General features: G+C 30.7%; 1 protein-coding gene across 1 annotated transcript in view; it reads right to left on the bottom strand.

Annotated features, from left to right (window-relative positions):
- Positions 1-15,333, bottom strand: part of LOC118182465 (uncharacterized) — a 458,248-nt gene extending 442,915 nt beyond the window's left edge. The window contains exon 1 of the mRNA XM_085812781.1: positions 14,959-15,333. The gene's annotated coding sequence lies outside the window, so the exon portion shown is untranslated. The remainder of the gene's footprint in view (positions 1-14,958) is intronic.
- Positions 15,334-20,076: the final 4,743 nt, after the last annotated feature.

Here is a 20,076-nt window from a genome sequence, read left to right as displayed (position 1 = left end):
AGAAGGTGGCAGAAATACCTAATATATTTCAATAAAATTGTGAAACGTGATAAATAAAGTTGTTGCTTATTTAACATTCTTTTGTCTTTGCAATTTTTACCTCCGTCATACTATATAGCCCACCAGCGGCGGAGCGGTAAAGTCGCTGAACACTGGTAGTTCGGTCCGAGGTTCGAATCCCGCGAACGGGCTGGCTGCATGGGCGTTTTCGTGGTTTTCCCCATGTGTAACGTGTATACGAGCCCGTTGCCCTCGAGGCTTTGCCATATTACACACACATACACACACACACACCGTCACACTATATAAGGGAAGGTTGCTATCGATGGTTCTCTTTCACAAAATGATCTTTCAAATAGTCAAATTTAGCAATTTCACAGTTCTGTTCATGTTAATGTAACTATTACTTTTCACACTACACGTATCTAGGAACAGACATTATAATTATGAAATGTTTAGTAAATATACAAAAATAAAAATAGGCGTCACCGGTCCAATGAAGAAAACCGGTCACTTTCATTTAGCCGAGGTGTTTATATGAATGGGCCATTAACTATTTTCCTTTTATCATCTTAATACAAGTCAATAAAATGTTAAAACTATTTTGAGTATGATTCGTAAATATAAAACGCTATTTAGAAACTAAAACGGCCACTGAAAATGCATTAAAACATACTGATTGCTTTTTCAACATCCACAAGGAATTTTTATAATCATAAAATAAGCCTAATGCGAGAATCTACGAAATTACATTGAATTTCATTAGAAACAGTTTAACAAAAATGAGATCTTAAGGGTAATTTGTAGTTAGGCTAGTAAAAAAATAACAATAACTATAATTAGAAAACTTTCAAATAGCATAAAATAATTATTAAGCCTACGATTAATATTAGGCTAAAACTTTTGCACAAATTACTGCATTAATTATTCGTTCTTGATGAATTCAGTTGCATTTTTTGCTATAATATATTTTGAACCCCTTTCTACATCAGCACACTTCTCATGAACTCACTCTTTACAAGATACACATTAAATCATGTCTTCCTTGAAGTCATCGCAACAGGTAACACAGAACCGTGAATCCTCGTTGGAATTGTGAGGCCCGTTTATTGAAAGCAAAGAAAGTTTAGCCTTTACTGTCTTCTCCGGTCCAGGAGTTTGGAGTCGTCTTTTCAAAACTATGGCCCCCAATTTTATAAACTAAAATCAAATTCAGTGATGAACGATAAAAGACCACAAAGTTACAATCAGATTGCAAAAATATGTAGCATATATCATAAATTTAATGCCTGGCTTCTGTTGGCTAAACTGTTTTAAAATCTCTAACCAGTGTGCATTGTTGAAAGTTCTTGCTGAGAACAACAGTAAGAATTAAGCTACCCTACTACTATTAAACTTGTTAAGTTTCTGATTTATTTCTTACACTATGCATGTTCCTTATTCTATTTATTGTGCAAATACAGCTTTAAAACTACAAATAAGCATAAATAACACAAGAAATAATGAAAATCGTTACTATAATTTCAATAAAATATTCATTTTACTCACGAATTAGGTTTAGATTAAAATTAAATTAATGGCTTTTAATTATTTTCATAACAAAGAAAATTAGATCATTATCTAATTTTAGATTTAATTACTCCTGATAGGATGAGCCCATTCATAGCAGCGCAGGCTGGCTCATTGAAGGCAACTAGGCAGTTGGTATGTAACACGCCCGTGATTGGTGGAAGGTCATGTGCTCGCCACATCACTTTTTCAGCCCTAAGGGGCGTTAGCCCAGAAAGGCTTATTACTCTCGAAATGGCATTTTACGTCGAATCACTTTAAACGGCTGAATCACTTTTAAAATTGTTGCCACCAATTATTATTGTGTTGTATTAAATTTTAAGAAGTTAAAAAATGAAGTATATGCATGAATGTATGTATATATCTCGCAGTGTGAAAAAATAACGATACCTAGAGTCATAACGTAGTACTCCAGCCGAAAATGGGCACCTGAAAGACATAATTTCGATTTTTTTAAAATTATTTATTTCAGATTTTATAAACTTTAACGCATTTTTATTAAGAAACTCTAAGAGTTCAAAGCGAGTAGTTGTAACACACTCTACAGAATAAAATATTTTTATTTGTTTTATTATCTATTTCATAATTTTTAAGCTTTAACGAATTTTTGATTAAGAAACTCTACGAGTTAAAAGCAACTAATGGCACCACTCTACGGAAAAAATATTATCTCCAGCAAGCGAGACTGTTTATCGGAAACACTAAAGATATATTTTTTTAAATATCTTTAGCCCAAAGAAGAAGTACCCCAAAATCTCTTGAAAGGTGTGCGTATGTGTAAAGGATAAAAAAACCCTTTGGGCATAATACAAAATCTGAAAGTTTTCAGATTTTTTTAATTTTTTTTTTAAGGTAGTCATGTTTAGACGTATGTATAACAGAGAATTAGCTCTAGCCAAAACGGAAGGAGGTGGAAAACTGTAGGGTATTAAGGCCAAATTTTGCTGTTTGGTAGGAAAAGAAGTCGTAATTTATACTTTTATGCGAAACACATTTAGCAATTTTTCTGCTCTCTAAAAGCTATTGAATTATTTTTCACGGCATACTGAGATTAAATGCAATGAAAACAACTTTTCGTGAAATAAACAAAAAGATGAAAGAGTGTTTATTCTACATTTACAACTTTCTTGATTAATTACATTACAGCTTGAAGCATTTCTTACTTTAAAGCCATGTTTTTTTAAAGTAAGCAGTCAAATATAATGCGTGTTAGACAATTTTATACGCTTTTGTGGTTTATTTAAGTTAATGTATTTTCTTGTTTGATGGGTCAAATCATAAAATAAATTTTTGACTCAGTTTCCCTAAGATAATTGATATAATTCGAATATATGTATATATATAACGACAACGCGATATTTCACAGCGATATTTTCAAAACAGATTTTTTTTTAATTTAATATTGAAAGGTTTCTTTAAAAAAGAAATAGCTAGTTACTGACTTGGCCCAGTTTACTCCCATTGTATTCGATTTAATCTGATACTGACATATAGATATTGATAGCTCAATCTGTTATCGGAATCGAATAGTAAACCCGGAAAGAAATCATTTGTGCTCAGTTGCTTTATCTTTTTATCTTTTTGTTTAAGTTCCTGCGAGAAGTAGGACGATATTAAAAAAAAGATAATATTTCATACGTAATAAATTTTATATTAGTTCAAAATATCGAGTGTGATGAATCTCTGAATAACAATATGACGTCTTAAAAATGTCTTTTGAATACAAGCATTTGTAAACTAAAATTCTACTACCGTTCATGAGCATAAAATGTATAAAATATAAAATAAATGCGTAAACAGATATGTTAGCTTGTCTTTAAAATAGGCAGAAAGTTTAGAGCAGTTTTTTTTGGTAAATTTTACTATGTCTTGTTTTGTTCAAACATTGTGTTCTTATTGTTTCTATATACATTTATTGATTATTTGAAATACTATTAGTATTATTATTACTAATTACTTTCTGATTTTTGTGTTTGATTTTAATCAATACGTGCAATGCGATTGTTTTTGATTTGTACGGGCTTTGCGCATGCTTTTGAATTTCTCCATTTTTTCATTTTTATCCATTCGAATTTATTTTGATCCCCTAACAATGGGCATTAATCACATTTGATTTGTTTGTGTACATAAAATACAGTAGAAGTCTGACATGCAAAAACAGAGTAACTTAACATTTAATCTGAAATCTAAATAAATCTTCCTTTTTAATATAATAGCTATTATTTTCATTAGAGTTATTTGGCAAATTTTTATTTGCTTGGGTACAAAATGTTCACGTACATGACAGAAAAAGTAACTTCGATGTCGCTATCGAATGTATTTTGAATGTATTTTTTAAGGTACTGAAATTAATGCAAAGAAAAAATATTCAAATTGCTATTGAAGTACCGTATCCTGTTTCGTTAATTATTTACTTCCTTATACGGATGACATTTCATTTCGAGTTTGTGAAAAGGAATACCTTACATATGAAAGCTTTGTACGATCCTAAGAGAATTAATTAATTATGAACATAGAAGATATTTCTTGGCATAATTCATTAATTTTTAATTAAAGCGACACATGTTTCTATTGAAAATTTCTAATTGATTTCATTACAGCTTTTCGTTTGAGATATGCATCGAGAGACATGACAGTAATAACCTAAAGTAGTAGAGAGAGGGAAGGAATGTTTCTAAGAATTTATTAGGAAATTGGTTAATTACTACTGACGGAATTTTACGTTTACAGTAGTAAATAAATAAAATTAATTAAAATAATTAAAATTAAATAAAAGCCTAGAAAACAAATTAAAGCCACATCCCCTGCATTCATGCACGTTTCATGCAAAAACAGTATGAATGATACGTGCTTTTTATTCTCATGATTCCACGTTTTCTCTTCTTTACATTTTTTATTAACGATTTTCAAATAGTTACCACATTTTTTAAACTTTTGCTCAAATCGCACAAACTTGAACAGAAATCTCGTAGCCTAGACAAGTTTAACCTTACTGATCGTAATTTGAACACGTATTCTAATAAGTAGTACTTTGGCCTTTGACTTTTAATTGAACAGCTGGCTCACAAATGGAATAAATCTGTCTATCTTCTATTTAGCCAAGGTCAATGGAATGAGGATAAGAATTGGAAACTATGGCAGTACAATTTTATGAGGAAACATGTAATAAAGAGGTTGACATAATTTTTGCAATGTTACATTGATGGACGAATAGCCATTCCGGAGATAAAGACGGTGGTGAAACAGGTTGCATTCTAGGGTATGCATCATGCATGTTAGTTGAACAGAACGCACACATAAGACGTCAAATGTACAGTGCTACGAATTCGAGAAAATACTTCATAGAGAAGAGATTCGCAACCAAGGGAAATACTTCCTGGAGGAATTTCATATTTCAGAGGGGAATTCATGGTCTTATGTAGCTGTTAAGTAATTAGTTTTAGTTTATGGATATAAAAACTAATTTTAATATAAAAATTATTTTTATTCAAGTTTTGTAATTTATCAACATTTTCTATACTTTTTTGTTGTTTAACTTATAAAGCACGTTAAAAAAATCAAAATCTAAATATGTTAATTCATATGGCTTTATTGGAAAGATCAGTAGAAAGACATAAAACAGCTCAAGTATCACACAAGAACAATGATATATAATTAAAAATGAACAAATATTTAAAGTAACAATCGGAATAAGTGAACATGGGAACAAAAGTAAAAAGTTAAAAATTTAAACAACAAGGAAAGTAACACAGATGTAGTCTTTACAGTTAGTTCGGGAAAGCTATGGCATTCCAGTACAGTTTACTTATCTCACCACGTTTCTGAGACTCTTTACCTATTTCTGGGCATATAAGAAGATGCTCTACATTCATCATGCCCAAATTGCAAATTTGGCATATACTAGATGTAAGGATGCTAATTTTATTATGATGATGTGCCGTGCAAACCTGGCCTATTTGCGGTCTGAAGTTTGCCACAGCATCTTTATGGGGTTTTTGACAAAGCGTTTTCCACGTGTCCTGAATGCTATCTCAGGATTTGCCTGTTGATTTTGCTGCCTGGTCAGACTTAAGAGTATCTATTAATTTCTCAAAAATATGCTTTTTTATGTGACTGTAGGAAGTGGTTTGCTGTCTCGTGGCTCAAGTATTCCTCTATTGGCTAGTGAGTCTGCCTTTCGTTACCGTCGATACCTATATATGAAGGGATCCATTGAAAAACGGTTGTTTTGTTGTATTTATAAAGAAAGTGCAAGTGGTTTCTTCTTTTTGAAATAATCTGGGTATCTGTGTCATGATTTATAACTACAGCCTGGATGGCTGCTTTGGAATCGACTAGAATAATTGCTTTAGAGCAGAGTTTCTTAAACTGCGGGTCGCGACCCCCAAGGCGGTCGCGGTATCTGCAGCAGAGGGTCGCCAAAATTTTTAGCAGTTTTGATATTTCTTTAACTTATTATAATAATTTTACAATTACCAAATATTTTTACACTATGTATCTGAAAATAGATAAAGATACAGACAAAGAAAAAAAACGGAAACGTTTCGACGCATTTCTTTTTATAATATAAACGTTTATTTTCCTTGCTTTGCACGTGACGCTGTCATTTCGCCTGTTACGTATTTAAAATTTTCACATCGTTTTATGTTTTAAAATTAGAAATTAAAGTTAATGACCTAAAACTGCAATAGTATATTACAGTACAAGTGAAAAATTGACAGTTTCACTCACGCGTGTGTCGGGTTTGCGCAATACTTCTGGGGTCCCACAAATTTTGTGTAAATATTATGGGAGTCCTGGAGGTCGCAAAAAATCGCAGTGATAAAAAGGGGTAGCGACTGAAAAAGGTTTAAGAAACCCTGCTTTAGAGAAACAATCGATCTTTATCTTGAGGATTTCCAGAGCTAGTGAGATTGCAAGGATCCTCTGCATCAAAATTCGACATGAAGTACCCCACACGACTACATTGGGAAAAGTGTTTACTGTATACACCAGCCCCAGTGTTGTCTTGTATTTTAGAGCCATCAATGTATACTCTAGTTCATTCAGGTTCCGGGTATTTTTCATATAACATATATAATGTGTTTGATTTTAATATTGCATCAGGAATGTTTTTCCCACGGCATTAATATCTAGTTGGTATTTAATATCAATATATTCAAGAGGATTAACCATGACCTTGTTACATTTCATTGGTTTTTGTACTCGCGTCCGTGACATACTTAATTCAACCTGCTTCCTGGATGGTGCTAAATGAGTAACAGCTATGGCTAAGGTGGCTCAGCGTAAAATCTAAATATATGCATATGTATTTTTTGAGTTTGGGAAAGATTTTTTGAGTTCGAGAAAACCCATTTCATAGCAATGGTGAAATGGGTGCATTGAGCAAAATAGGTTGAGAACTAATGTCATAGAGGTATAGGATAGGTACATTATTATGCATTTCCAGATACGTGACATTTCTACGCTATGTAAATTATAAGCAGTTTCAAAAATTTACATTCCATGATGTTGTTCAAAAGGTATATGATGACATTGTCAAAGTACCAAACAGTTGACATGATTATGATGCATATATACATGGCACATTTGATAAGGAGATATGACATTTACAATGTTATACAATTATAAATACATAAAAGAATGATAAATAATTACAGAACAAATAAACCACACGATTATTATCAGTAACAAAGCATTGATGGGTGAAGGATGATCCACAAGACTACATCGCTGCCCAAAATTAATCACTATTCGTGATGCAATTGCAAATGTTCATCATTTAGACCAGTGAGAATAAGTTTGAAACATTGTGCAGCTCCTCATCTGGCACCTATTGTGTTAGATAGATTCTCCTCTATAAAAAGAAACATCGTGTTTCTCCTCAACTAGCATTTCAGTTGTTGTTTATCATATAGAGCAGTGAGAATACGTTAGAAACTTTGTGTAGCTCCTCCATTTGCCACCTATTGTATTAGATAGACGCTCCTCTATAACCAGAAACATTGTGTAGCTTCTCAACTTGCATTTCAGCTGGTGTTCATCATTCACAGGTCTAAATGATGAACAACGATGTATAAAATCATTTGTAACAGTATATTTTGTCACATCTGAAAAAAAAATTATTCTGAAATACAATTATTATTTTTTATTTATAAATTTTACAAAAGCTCATATTCTAAAATTTAGCCCTTCTCAATAAACTGGAACTTTGTGAACTGATCAACTGCGTAACTGTTCCAGATATTGATATCTGACATAAATAAAGTAAACAATAATACTCTGTAATTTATAAAATTAGTAATAATACTTTGAAAAATCTAAGGCAACATTTTTGTTAAAATTATAAACATTTAAGCTATTCTAAATACTTAAAACATTTAAATACATTCTGATATTTTGATCGGAATTTAAATACCCGAAACGAATTAGACTAAATCACCAGGAAAAAAAATGAGATAACAAAAATTTTAAATCTAACCCGAATATTTAAAAGTCGCTATTTTTATGTTGCTTTTTATGTCTTTAGTAGGGTGGTCAAACTTAACTCGACATCAAATCTTGAGAAATGTTTGCTTCATTACTCAATAGATGACATTTTAAATGGTTAGAATATTCACTTGGTGATTACTATTACATATGGATCGTGACTTCTGCTTGAACGCCACATAGACCATGAAAATACAAAGTTGCCAAGTCTTTCTTTTAAGTTCACAAAGCTTCTGTTTGTTTTTGAGAAATATGTTTGTGATTTAAAAAAATTGCTGTTTTCTATTTTAATGCATGGCATAATTTATTAAACTAGTAGCCGCTCCCCGGCCAGACTTCGTCTGGCTTTTAAATGTACCGGAAAAATGTCTAAAGGGAACACCAAACATTAAATTTAAAAACAGCAGAGAATTTTACTCTGCAGAACAACTGAAAATAAAAAATCTGATGTGTACACCACATGACTTCCTTGTACAAAATATTAAATTTTACGCATTTTTTCTTGCATTTCATTTAAACTTATTGGATTGAATTAAATCTATTTTGTCGATAGCGCATAAACCACAATAAAATAAATGCACTCTTTAAAGTTCACTATATTTGTTTACCATAGCGACACTCTGGCGCTAGGTTCACTTATCAGCGTTATATTTCGTTCATATTATAACTCAGAATGCGCAAAATTTATATCATTTGAAAAATTATCTAATCGTTGCCACATGTTGTATTCAAATACTCTAATATATCTAAAACGATGTATAAAAGAAATTAAGCAAACAAAACAAAAAAGAAACAGTTTTCCACAGACTATTTAGTATTTCTCATTCAATTAATTCAGTTCTCACTTCGCGACAAGGCAAAAATACATAAACTCAAAATATCTGCATTAAAAATTACGAAGTAAATCTTAAACACTTAATTCCTCGAAAACATTCCAGAAAGGATTAAGCATGATTTAATTCGCAATAATAAATAAAGGCGTTATCTTTGTTGTTGAGAAGCTTAGTCTCTCTAGATTGGAAACAAATCTACTATTCTGCTGTTTCAAATGTAAACAAATATGTCCGTTATGTTATTTAAAAACTTAACCCCACTTAAACAGCTTTTAAATTCTTGATAATTTGCAGATTTACTAAAGGCATAATAACCTTAACCGGAAGATAAGGACAACATAATTCAATCATTTTAAAGCAAAAAATCTAATGTGTACACCAAATGACTTCCTTGTACGGAATATTAAATTATACGCATTTTTTCTTTCATTTCATTCAAACTTATTGGATTGAATTAAATCTTTGTCGGTAGCGCATAAACCACAATAGAATAAATGCACTCTTTAAAATTCACTATATTTGTTTACCATAGCGACACTCTGGCGTTAGTTTCACTTAACAGAGTTGTATTCCGTTCATATTATAACCTTTATCTTCACTCACATTTGGTACCAAATACTGTGAGTTATAACCAATAGATCAAGTAGGCCTTAGGCCTTTCGGGTTTGCATCAAAAAGAAGATGTACTATTGATACATCTATCATCCAGAGGCGCAGAATGCATTCAAAATCTCTAAGGTTTGGAGTAATCTGGTCGTGGGGAAGCAAACGTTTCCATAGATCTAAAGTTGTAAAGCAGTCTTTTACAAATGGTCGCATTCAGTCTCTGTTAGATATTAATTCGGAGTTATTTAAGGAGAAGCATTCTTAATTGAGACATATTATAACTCAGAATGCGCAAAATTTACATCATTTGAAGAATTATCTAATCGTTGCTACATGTTCTATTTAAATACTCTAATATATCTAGAACGATGTATAAAGAAATTAAGCAAACAAAACAAAAAAGAAACGGGTTTTCACAGACGATTTAGTATTTCTCACTCAATTACTTCAGTTCTCACTTCGCGGCAAGGCAAAAATACATAAAAACTCAAAATATCTGTATGAAAAATTACGAAGTAAATCTTAAACACTTATTTCCTCGAAACAAATTCCAGAAACGATTAAGTATGATTTAATTCGCAATAATAAATGAAGGCGGTGAAGCTTAGTCTCTTAATAGTGTTTGAGGGAATGGTTGAGCTTCAGTTTCGCATTACGATTTCTCTGTAAAATTACCCCTTGCACTCAAGGTACTCTTGCAGCCTGTGATACAATTTGTTTACAGTCGTATTATAGAAAGATTTTTCCTGAGTCTCATAAATAAATGATTTTTTTCAATGACATCATCATCCATATTAAAGTGATACCTTCGAAGTGAATTCTTCAACAGGGGGCAGAAGAAGCCACAATCGAGCAAAGCGCTTTGAGCAAATTCGGAATGGTGAAGCATTGCATTCTCCTGATGCAGGATGCCTTCCCTGGCCTCTTCTCCTCTATACCAGCTCTCGGTTTACGCAGCAGATTGATAGGATATTTTCCGTTGCTATTGGAGTCTTTCATAAGCAAATCAGCCCAAATTAATCTTTTTCTCTGAATTTCGTTTTCAAAATTCTCTTTCGCTTTTATTCTGGGATAACACTTCAGGTAGCAAGTCGAAAGACACTTTTTTCATGGACAGTTCTATATGTATTATGTGTCGCACTACTCTGTAGAAGATCTGCAATATTCAGACGATATCTCGCAGTTTTTTGATGATCGTCCCCGATCCGGAACAGCTTCATGTTGTCCTGTGCTATTATTGTCATAGAACAGCTTTCTTGTATTTCATCTAAAATGATTTTGCGAGCCCATTTGAAATCAATAGCCCATCTTTTAGGATGGGGTTTCATTTCCTAATTTTGAATGTTTGCAACATATTATGATGAATTTCTGTTCCACTGAGGTCCTTCCGACTCACTTGCTGAATTACGATCCTGTCAACCACACTTTTCTCTAACACTTCATTCATGTTTCACTTCAAGAAAAGCAAAAGAGAATGCGTCAACGTTTCTGAAATTTTGCACAATGTGTGATGAAGCTTCAACCTAATAACCCACAAAAGTTTAACCTCGTAGCACTATGTTTTTCATGTGAGAATCCTAACGCTTTACCCTTTCTACGTATGTTTGGTAAAGTTACATGCATATTTAGCTTCATATTTTCTGAAGTTGTGCATTAAATAACACATGCACGCAGAAATGCTGTATCAGCGCTGAGGTAAAATGCAGAAACTATGCAAATTAAATCAAGTAATTCATAGTCTGTTATATGGAACAACAATAATTCTGACAAAGATAGTCATTTGTGGCAATGTTCTATGCAAAAATAATAGTCTTTTCACTTTTATAAAATAACGAAGGAATGAATATCTACGACAAAAACATAAAAGGTTTTAGTTCATATTGCCAAGTAAATCTTCTAGTGCTTTGTAATTTTACTTAATGTGCGTTTTTCGTTAAAATGTACAATAATATCAAACTACGGTATATGAAGAGGGCAGTTTCTTTTACGTAGCCGATATTTGTTGTTATGGCTTATGACTCAGAAAAATTTAAATATACGTGTTTTCAGACATAAATCTGTCTACATAGTATGAGTGGAACAAATGTTTATGGGGCACCGGATATCCAGTCAGATTGAGGAGCGATGGAAAGCATCGTTTGCTTGATACGTAGCCATCGCCTTGTTGAACCTCAAATACTGTGAGCACACTAATGCGAACCACCTGCCTAAGTCAACCATCTCGAAGGCAACCAGTATTTTTGAGCACATAATTAATATGAATATTAAATATACGTCTTTAAGACGACTATCTCCTTAAAAGAGCAAAATTAACTGGAACTGCGAGTGGGGGTGGTCTTCTCAAAGAAGTTCACTGCAAATTAATTTCTTCCATGCTATAAACAAAACAGCGATGATGCTAAGTGTAAAAATGGAGGTGATATTTCTAGTAGACATTACTAATAGTTCACATTATATTAACGCAAGCCTGTGCTATAATTCAGCTGAAGCCATTTACATAACTAAGCATCTGATCTGTAAAAAAGCTTTGTCTTTCACAGTGCTGTATTGCTTGCAACATTGAATTGTCCACGTTTTCAGAAAATGCTTTTTATACAGTTATACATTTTGCTGTATGTAATGATTCAAATTTTTTATATCGAAATTCCTAATTTATATCGGAATTTTCAGATATATTCTTACCAGAATGTACCTGAAAATAAATAATAAAATATTTGTGAAATTTTGCATGAACAAGAAATTGATGACACTTGCAATTGCTCGCTTTGAAATCCTTGAGTTTGTTAATAAAAAAATTCGTTAAAGTTTTAAATATTTGAAATACACAATAAAATATTTAAAAACAGCATATCTTTAGAATTTCCGATAGACAGTCTCGCACGCTAGAAATACAATTACTTTTTCTCGTGCAGTGTTCTCATTGACAGCTTTGAAATCGTTGAGTTTGTTAATTAAAAACCAGTTAAAGTTTTACAACGAAATGCACAATAAAACACACTCCAAATTCAAAATTCGGGCTTCCAGATGCCCATATTCGGGTGAAGGACTACGTTATTCAAAATTTGATGGCTCTAGGTACCGTTGTTTTTCACAATGCGCAAAACATGCAAAACATCTGCGCGCAGATGGTATGGTCGTTAGGGGATCCTGACTGCGATACCAAAGGACACGGGTTCAAATCCCGGAGAAGGCGTGGATGTAAAATTGTCTGTTTAATTGTCTGTGTTATTGTCTGTAAAACTTATACTGCCCACCACTGGAAAAAAATCTTGCATACATTCATGCAAATTCTTCATTATTTAATTTCTTGAAATATAATACAGGGTGATAATATTTGGCGGCAACAATTAAGATGATTCAGACTTTTATAGTGATTCAACGCAAAATTCCGTTTTGAGACTAATAGCATTTCTGGGCTTAAGGTCCTTTGGGCTAATAATACAGCTGATGTTTCAAAATAAATTATTTTTTATCAAGAACATTCGGGATTTTGATTATGATTCGGAAAAGAATTGCAAAAATAGGTGTTTGTCAAAGGACATGGAATATTTAGTTTTTCAAGTATTTTTCTATTTGATATAAATGACATAGGAAACATTGACTTTAATTAATTGTATTATTTTGTTATATGAGCAATTTGAATAGTTACATCATTGCAATATATTTTTTAACTTAAAAGCAACATATATTCAAAACCAAGCAATATATTACTCTGGAAACTAATAAAAATAACGTAATAAGCGAGATGATTTTTAATCGGAATTTGAAAAGGTTTAAATGATTTTTCTCTTCAAATATAAAATTTCATTCAGAATATCTTGCATCTTGTTTTACAAAATAATCTTGAAATATACTTAGCTTGTGTAAAATTATCAGCTATATTTTCTAAAGTAGATGAAGTAGATGAAAATCCTTATCTATCATTTCAGACATATTAAGCTTTTATATCTGTATTTTTTAAAGCTTTTTGTCGACTTATCCAGTGGATCTTATTTTTTAACATCACTATACTATTCAAAAATGAAAAAATTACTTGATTATAAAACTTTAATATTATTTCAAATATTACGTCTTCTGCAAAAACAATTAAAATTTACTTTATATTTATATAAATATGTACATTTTAAACAATAATAGAAAAAGAGCTGAACACAACTTCGCAAGCGTAGTCATGAATAAGAATGGAATAATCAGATTAACTTACACAGATGAATAATTCATTTATTTTCAAGCTTTAAAAAAGCAACGTGATACGTGTTATGCCTCCTTAAACAGCATAATAAACACAATATTTTAAATTATTGTGAATTTTCAATTGGTTTTAAGCACTTAACAGCTGTAAATCATTTAAAAATAAAAGCACGTAATTTAAATGTAAAATATCACTTTTTACATCAAATTGAAGAAAAATAAATTAATTAATACTTGAAAGCTTTGTACTTAATTAATATTGAATTATGTAAAAAAAGCCTTAATAAAGCTGCAGTAACTTAACCGTGAGGCGAAACTGGGATTTCTAATTATAAAACTTCACCATTAAATTCAACCAAATGAAAGAGAGAAAAAGAAAAATTTCGCATTAAAGTATATCTTTTAGGGATGCGAATTCCAGTTAAATGAAATAATAATAAATATCATAATCTGGAGGATTATGAAATTGCATTAATTACTAATTAATTTTAAAAATTTTAAATTCTTATTTATTCAATAATGAGTAATTTTATAATAAGTAATTCAATAACTTATTTACTTACTCAATAAAGTTTATTAATCATTTTAAGTACTATAAATGGAAAAATCATTTAATCATTGAAGTTTATATCCATGACTCTTATTTTAACGTCAAACAGGTAACGTTCTGGCATATTTATTACAACAGCAAAACTTACTTCGCATATCTAATAAAAAGAAAATTAACTTTCTTTTCAAAATGGCGAAATGTCTCAGCAGACATATATATAATATTTAAAATAAGTATTTTTAATTTATAAATATTAAGTTACATCTAAAGCGAATAAACAGTCATGCATTATTGAAGCATCTTGCGCCTTTTAACAATTAAATGTAATTTTTATTTTATTATAAGTACGTCGAAACTTTTTACCAGTTTTTTTAACTAAAAGCAAATAAAAGTCGTATATTTTTAATTAAATCAAATATTGTTCTGTGCGAAGTATTAACCGTTTTGGAAAGTATTAACCGTTTTGGTTTTTAACATCTCCAGTTCTTTAATATCTAATATTATTTGCGAATTAAAATTCTTTAATAGTTATGAAAAACAATTCTGATATAATTAAAAAGGTATTTATTAATACCAAATTCATTTCACAACATTTTCTATTAAAATGTTTAATAGGAATTTTCATAAAATCAAATTAATAATTACCTGAAATAAACGTTTCAAGTTCTACAAAAATTCATCAATTTGAAGAGTTAAAAAATAATTAATGTAAAACCTTACCTGTTGATACCGGTTGTAAACGTGTGGTTCCAGTAACAATGTTCTTTTTATCTTGTTGTTGGTTGATTTTTCAATGTTCAGAAACCGTTTAATTTCTTTTCCTCAGAATCCTTAAAGTCTGAGCACAAATTATTTGTTAGAAAGAAACTTTTTAATTTCTTTATTTTTAAAATTTTATTAAAAGATTTCAGGCGGTCTTATTAAGAAATCGCATTTAAGAATCAAATCAGTTGGTGACTGGCAATTCTTCACGTGTAGATCTGAAACAGGTTCTGTTCACATGTTCGGGACATACACAACGGATGCTGAAGAGAAAGATTTTGACTCTCCTGGCGGAGAGACTACTCGACATCTATTCCGACCGCGCGAGATTGGCGATTTAAGTAGAAATGTGCCTGGCGCCAGAAGAGGTTGTCTAGTAGAATCTGCCAGAAGTAGCACCGTTTTTGCGCGCAGGTTTTTGTTTTGATTCATTTTCTGTGTCTCTCTTCTGCAGCTACTTATGGGCGCTTGGGGTTGTGTATTAATGGTGGCAGCGTAAATCCCAAGGTGATAAAGCTTTGCTAGTGGTCAAAGAAGGTTTTGATTTATTTAGGTTTATTTCTCTTTCCTTTTTTTGGCATAATCATATGGTTTTATCATATAAAATGATATATTGAAGTGAATTCTGAAGTTTATCTTTATATAGCCTTGATTTTACTGCGTTAAAATTTCATATTATTAATGATTTTTTTTGACATCTTATGCAGCTAAAACTGAAATAATTTTAAAACACTATTAAGACTTTCTGATTTTAACTTTCAGTAAATATTTCGTACTAGCATAAGTGTTCAAATAACGGATTAACGGAAGATGAGTACCAACATCGGAATAAACTAGAATTAGCTTAAATAAACATTTTTAGCAGTTTTAATCAATATTGCAGTGTCTATAAACTATAGTAAAATTCTTAGTAAAAGTGCAATAAGATGTTATAGCTGCTAAGACGAAAATATAATTTTGCTGTCGCAGCACAAGCACTAAACTGTTTATTTGTTTTGTTTCAGACAGCGACTGAATTATTTTTTATGTTTAAATATAAAACATTTTAAACTAAAAATTGAAACATATTAAGGTTCTGAACTATTTTACAATACAGGTAGAAATTTGAACTGAAAAGCTAGCTAATACTGTATTATGTTTCTTACTTTACAATAACTGTTAATTTAACAAACTGTATGGCTGCAAATTTAGCATTTCAAATTTTCTCTAGATACTAGTTTTATAATTTAAAGCCAATTAAAAAAGAAAAAGTTGAACTTTTCTTGGAATGAAACTAATTTATATAACTCTATTTGAAGTATAACATGAGTAAAAACTCGCCAAATTAAAAAACAGGAAAATCTTTAGAAAAAAATCTGATGTGTACACCACATGACTTCCTTGCACAGAATATTCAATTATACGCATTTTTTCTTGCATTTCATTTAAACTTATTGGTTTGAATTAAATCTGCTTCGTCATAGCGCATACACCACAATAGAATAAATGCGTATTTTAAAATTCACTATATTTGTTTACCATTGCGACACTCTGGCGCTAGGTTCACTTAACAGCGTTACATTTCGTGCATATTGTAACTCAGAATGCATATAAATTTATATAATTTGAATAATTATCTAATCGTTGCCGCATGTTCTATTCAAATACTACAATAAATCTAAAACGATGTATAAAAGAAATTAAGCAAACAAAACAGAAAAGAAACAGTTTTCCACAGACGATTTAGTAGTTCTCATTCAATTAATTCAGCTCTAACTTTCCGACAAGGCAGTATATTAAAAATTACGAAGTAAATCTGAAACACTTATTTCCTCGAATAAATTCCAAAATGGATTAAGCATTATTTAATTCGCAATAATAAAAGAAGGCGTTATCTTTGTTGTTGCGAAGCTTAGTTTCTCTAGATCGCCAATAAATCCGCTATTTTGCCAATTTTGTAATGTAAACAAACATATCCGCCATCGCAAAATTTATTAGGCTTAGCGGCACTTAAACAACTTTAAAATTGTTGATAATTCTAAAAATATTGCATGCAGATTTATTAAGGCATAAAAACCTTAACCGGTGGATAAGAACAACATAATTCAATCATTTTTAAAGCAAAAAAAATGTACAATGTATAAACATATAAGAGTAAAGAAACTGAGATCACTGAGACGAGTAACAGAGTGTATATATATATATATATATACGTTTGGCGCGGTCGATTGCAACCAAAATACGAAGTGCACATCTACATGTTATAGTCAGTCCTACATGTAAAATTTCAGCGTTCTGAGGCTACTCGTTTTTGAGTTATGCGAGATACGTACGTACACACGTACGGAAGCAGAGACGCCACGAAAAATTCTCTTCAGAATTCATTTTAAATCAATTTATAATTTTTTTGGGGGGAAAAGAGTCCTTTCGTCTGTCCTTACTTGCGGATGTCACGCAAAAGCATCATTAAATTGCATTGGATAGCGTCAAAATCGATATTTTCGTTGAAATATGATACCCGAAATTTTTCGCGATTACAATACTTTCTTTTTACTTCGTACAAGGAAGTAAAAAAGAAAGCTTTGGAATTTCAAATTCTGTGAGTATGCGTGAGACAATGTTTCTTACACATTCATTACCAATAATTTTTCAGATCAAATTGCTCTTGGAGACAATCATGCTCGCAAAGAAAATGATTTTTAAACTGAATTTAACTGTCCAGTTTATCATTGTGAGGAAAAGTAACTAGAACACATAATTGTTTCACGTAAAAGTATTTGCTTCTTGTGTGGATTATTGTCAATTATTCTATCAAAATGCGATGCAGCAGATATTATTCAAAATTCGTGGAAAATCATAGGAACGGCTACATGTGCATAATTCGAAATTACTGAAATGGCAAAGCACATCACTGCAGTAAAAGTTATGAATGAATCTATAAATATTTAATTTTAGGAATTGTTTAAATAAAGTTTAATTTAATACAATTATTAGAAAATAAAATTTTGAAATAATAACATTTCATTTATTTTATTCTGTAAAATATTTTATATTTAATGTAAGTACGTTTGGTTTTGAAAAAATAGACCATGATTAAATGTGTTTCTTGGGTAGTTCTTATTCTAGCTGAACGAAAATGTTAAAAAAATCTAATTTTAGAGGTCGTTCAACTACTGTGAATTTCATATATATTATTCATAATATGTGATTAATCACATATTCTCATAAGAAATCTAAAAATAAACCGCAAAATAATAATTGATATAAAAATAAAATGAGATTTAAAATATAAATGGGTTCTTTAGACGCCTAAATAATACATCACAATCTTTATAGAACTAAATTTAAGTAAGTTATAAAAATCATAATTATTTTGCGTTTTAATTTTTGTGCAATGTTAATTGGATAGCACACTAATCCTATTTTTAATTTTTAATATTCTTAAATTTTCAAAATTATAAAAACTTAATTGACTTCCAAATTTATAATGATAATTTTATAAGCATAGTTTTTATATTAATTAATACCGAATTTTAAAATTACTGAATATGCTTAGTTTAATAAATTACGAAAACTAGACTTATTGCTGGACTTCCCTTTCGATACATCTATCGTTTAGTATAGCATGCAGAACACAAATGACGGTCAAAACTGCGTTAATGTGCAAAATGATAGCTAGCAATAGAATCAGTATAAAATATAACATTATTTAATGCCATGACCAAAGGAGAATGGTGTTGAACAAAATGCAACACGAAATTATGAAAATCAATTTTCAGTGAGTGTCTGCTTTACAAAAGTCTATTTCACATGTTTAAAACATTGTAAGTAAACTCTCAGAAACGTTCATAGTAATTTTATGGAAGAATTTGTATAGCATTTGTACTCTGACTTTATAACGACAGAAGTCTCCATCAAAGACAATGCTTAGAACAAACATGAAAGGTTTGCTGTCAAAACTCTTAACAGCTACTTATTAAGTGCTTAAGTTTCCATTGGCATTAATCTTCCGCAAGGGAAGATACGTTCAAAGTTTTCATTGCTCTTGAAAAGTATGTTCAACCTTGAATAAATAGATACAATTTTCCATTTACGATATCTCCTAGTGCAGTCATTTTAGATAAATATCCTTCTCAAACAGAACATCTAGAATTAAATACGAACTTTGAAGTAAGGCTTTATCAAACTACACGGTTTTACAACTTAAGAGACATTTAAAACATTTAATGCTAAAATCTATAAACTAATTAATAGAAAACAATTCTGACTTTTAAATATGTGAAATATATATACAATTTCTTTCCATTAATTTGATTGTGTTTAATGTTTTACGGTGGTTAACGATGCGAAAAAGGATGTTCAAACGTAGTTCAGTTTAACAGAAAAAACTGGTATGTACAACTGAATTAAAATGCTACAGCTCACATCTTTTCCTTCCTTTTAAACTGAATGAAAGATACACTTTATTTCACCCCTAAGGTGGACATTTAAATTTAATTGATGAATACTTTAATCAGAAATGATCATCGGGTTATACATTGTAAAAAATATCAAATTTTATGTTGTGAAAAACTTATCTATCACAAATTTAATATTAATTTTATTATCGGAAACAATAGAAAATTCTAGGAGAATCCTGAAATATATCAAAATCTTTTTCGAAACTTTATATGACAGGGTCGAATATTTATATGACAGAAATAGCTACCATGTAACATATGACCACATAGGAATTACATTATACACGTTTTTTCAGTTGGAATATGGAGGTGTAACTGATGTCATTATTTGAAATCAACGTTTCCAGTAAACTGAACAGTGCTGGATAATTTCACAAAGAAAATCGCGGAAATTCGTGCAAAGATAAAATCGCCCAGTGAAGTTACTACTCTACTCATATAGTGGTTCGACAATGAAATAGAAACACTTGACGAACATTCTACAAATCTCTATTACGAACTTACGGTTGGGAATCCTGAATTATTCATAGCAGGCTATTGAGATTGAATTTTCAAAAAATATTGATATTAAAAGTTGATTATTATAGTAATGTCAGTGACGGATATATAGGAGGTCAAATAATGACAATTTGTCTAT

This window comes from Stegodyphus dumicola, chromosome 3 (assembly GCF_044657685.1).
Source record: "Stegodyphus dumicola isolate Sdum_Otavi_A_Nest chromosome 3, ASM4465768v1".
Taxonomy (NCBI): Eukaryota; Metazoa; Arthropoda; class Arachnida; order Araneae; family Eresidae; genus Stegodyphus; species Stegodyphus dumicola.
This window is presented reverse-complemented; position numbering and strand designations above follow the sequence as displayed.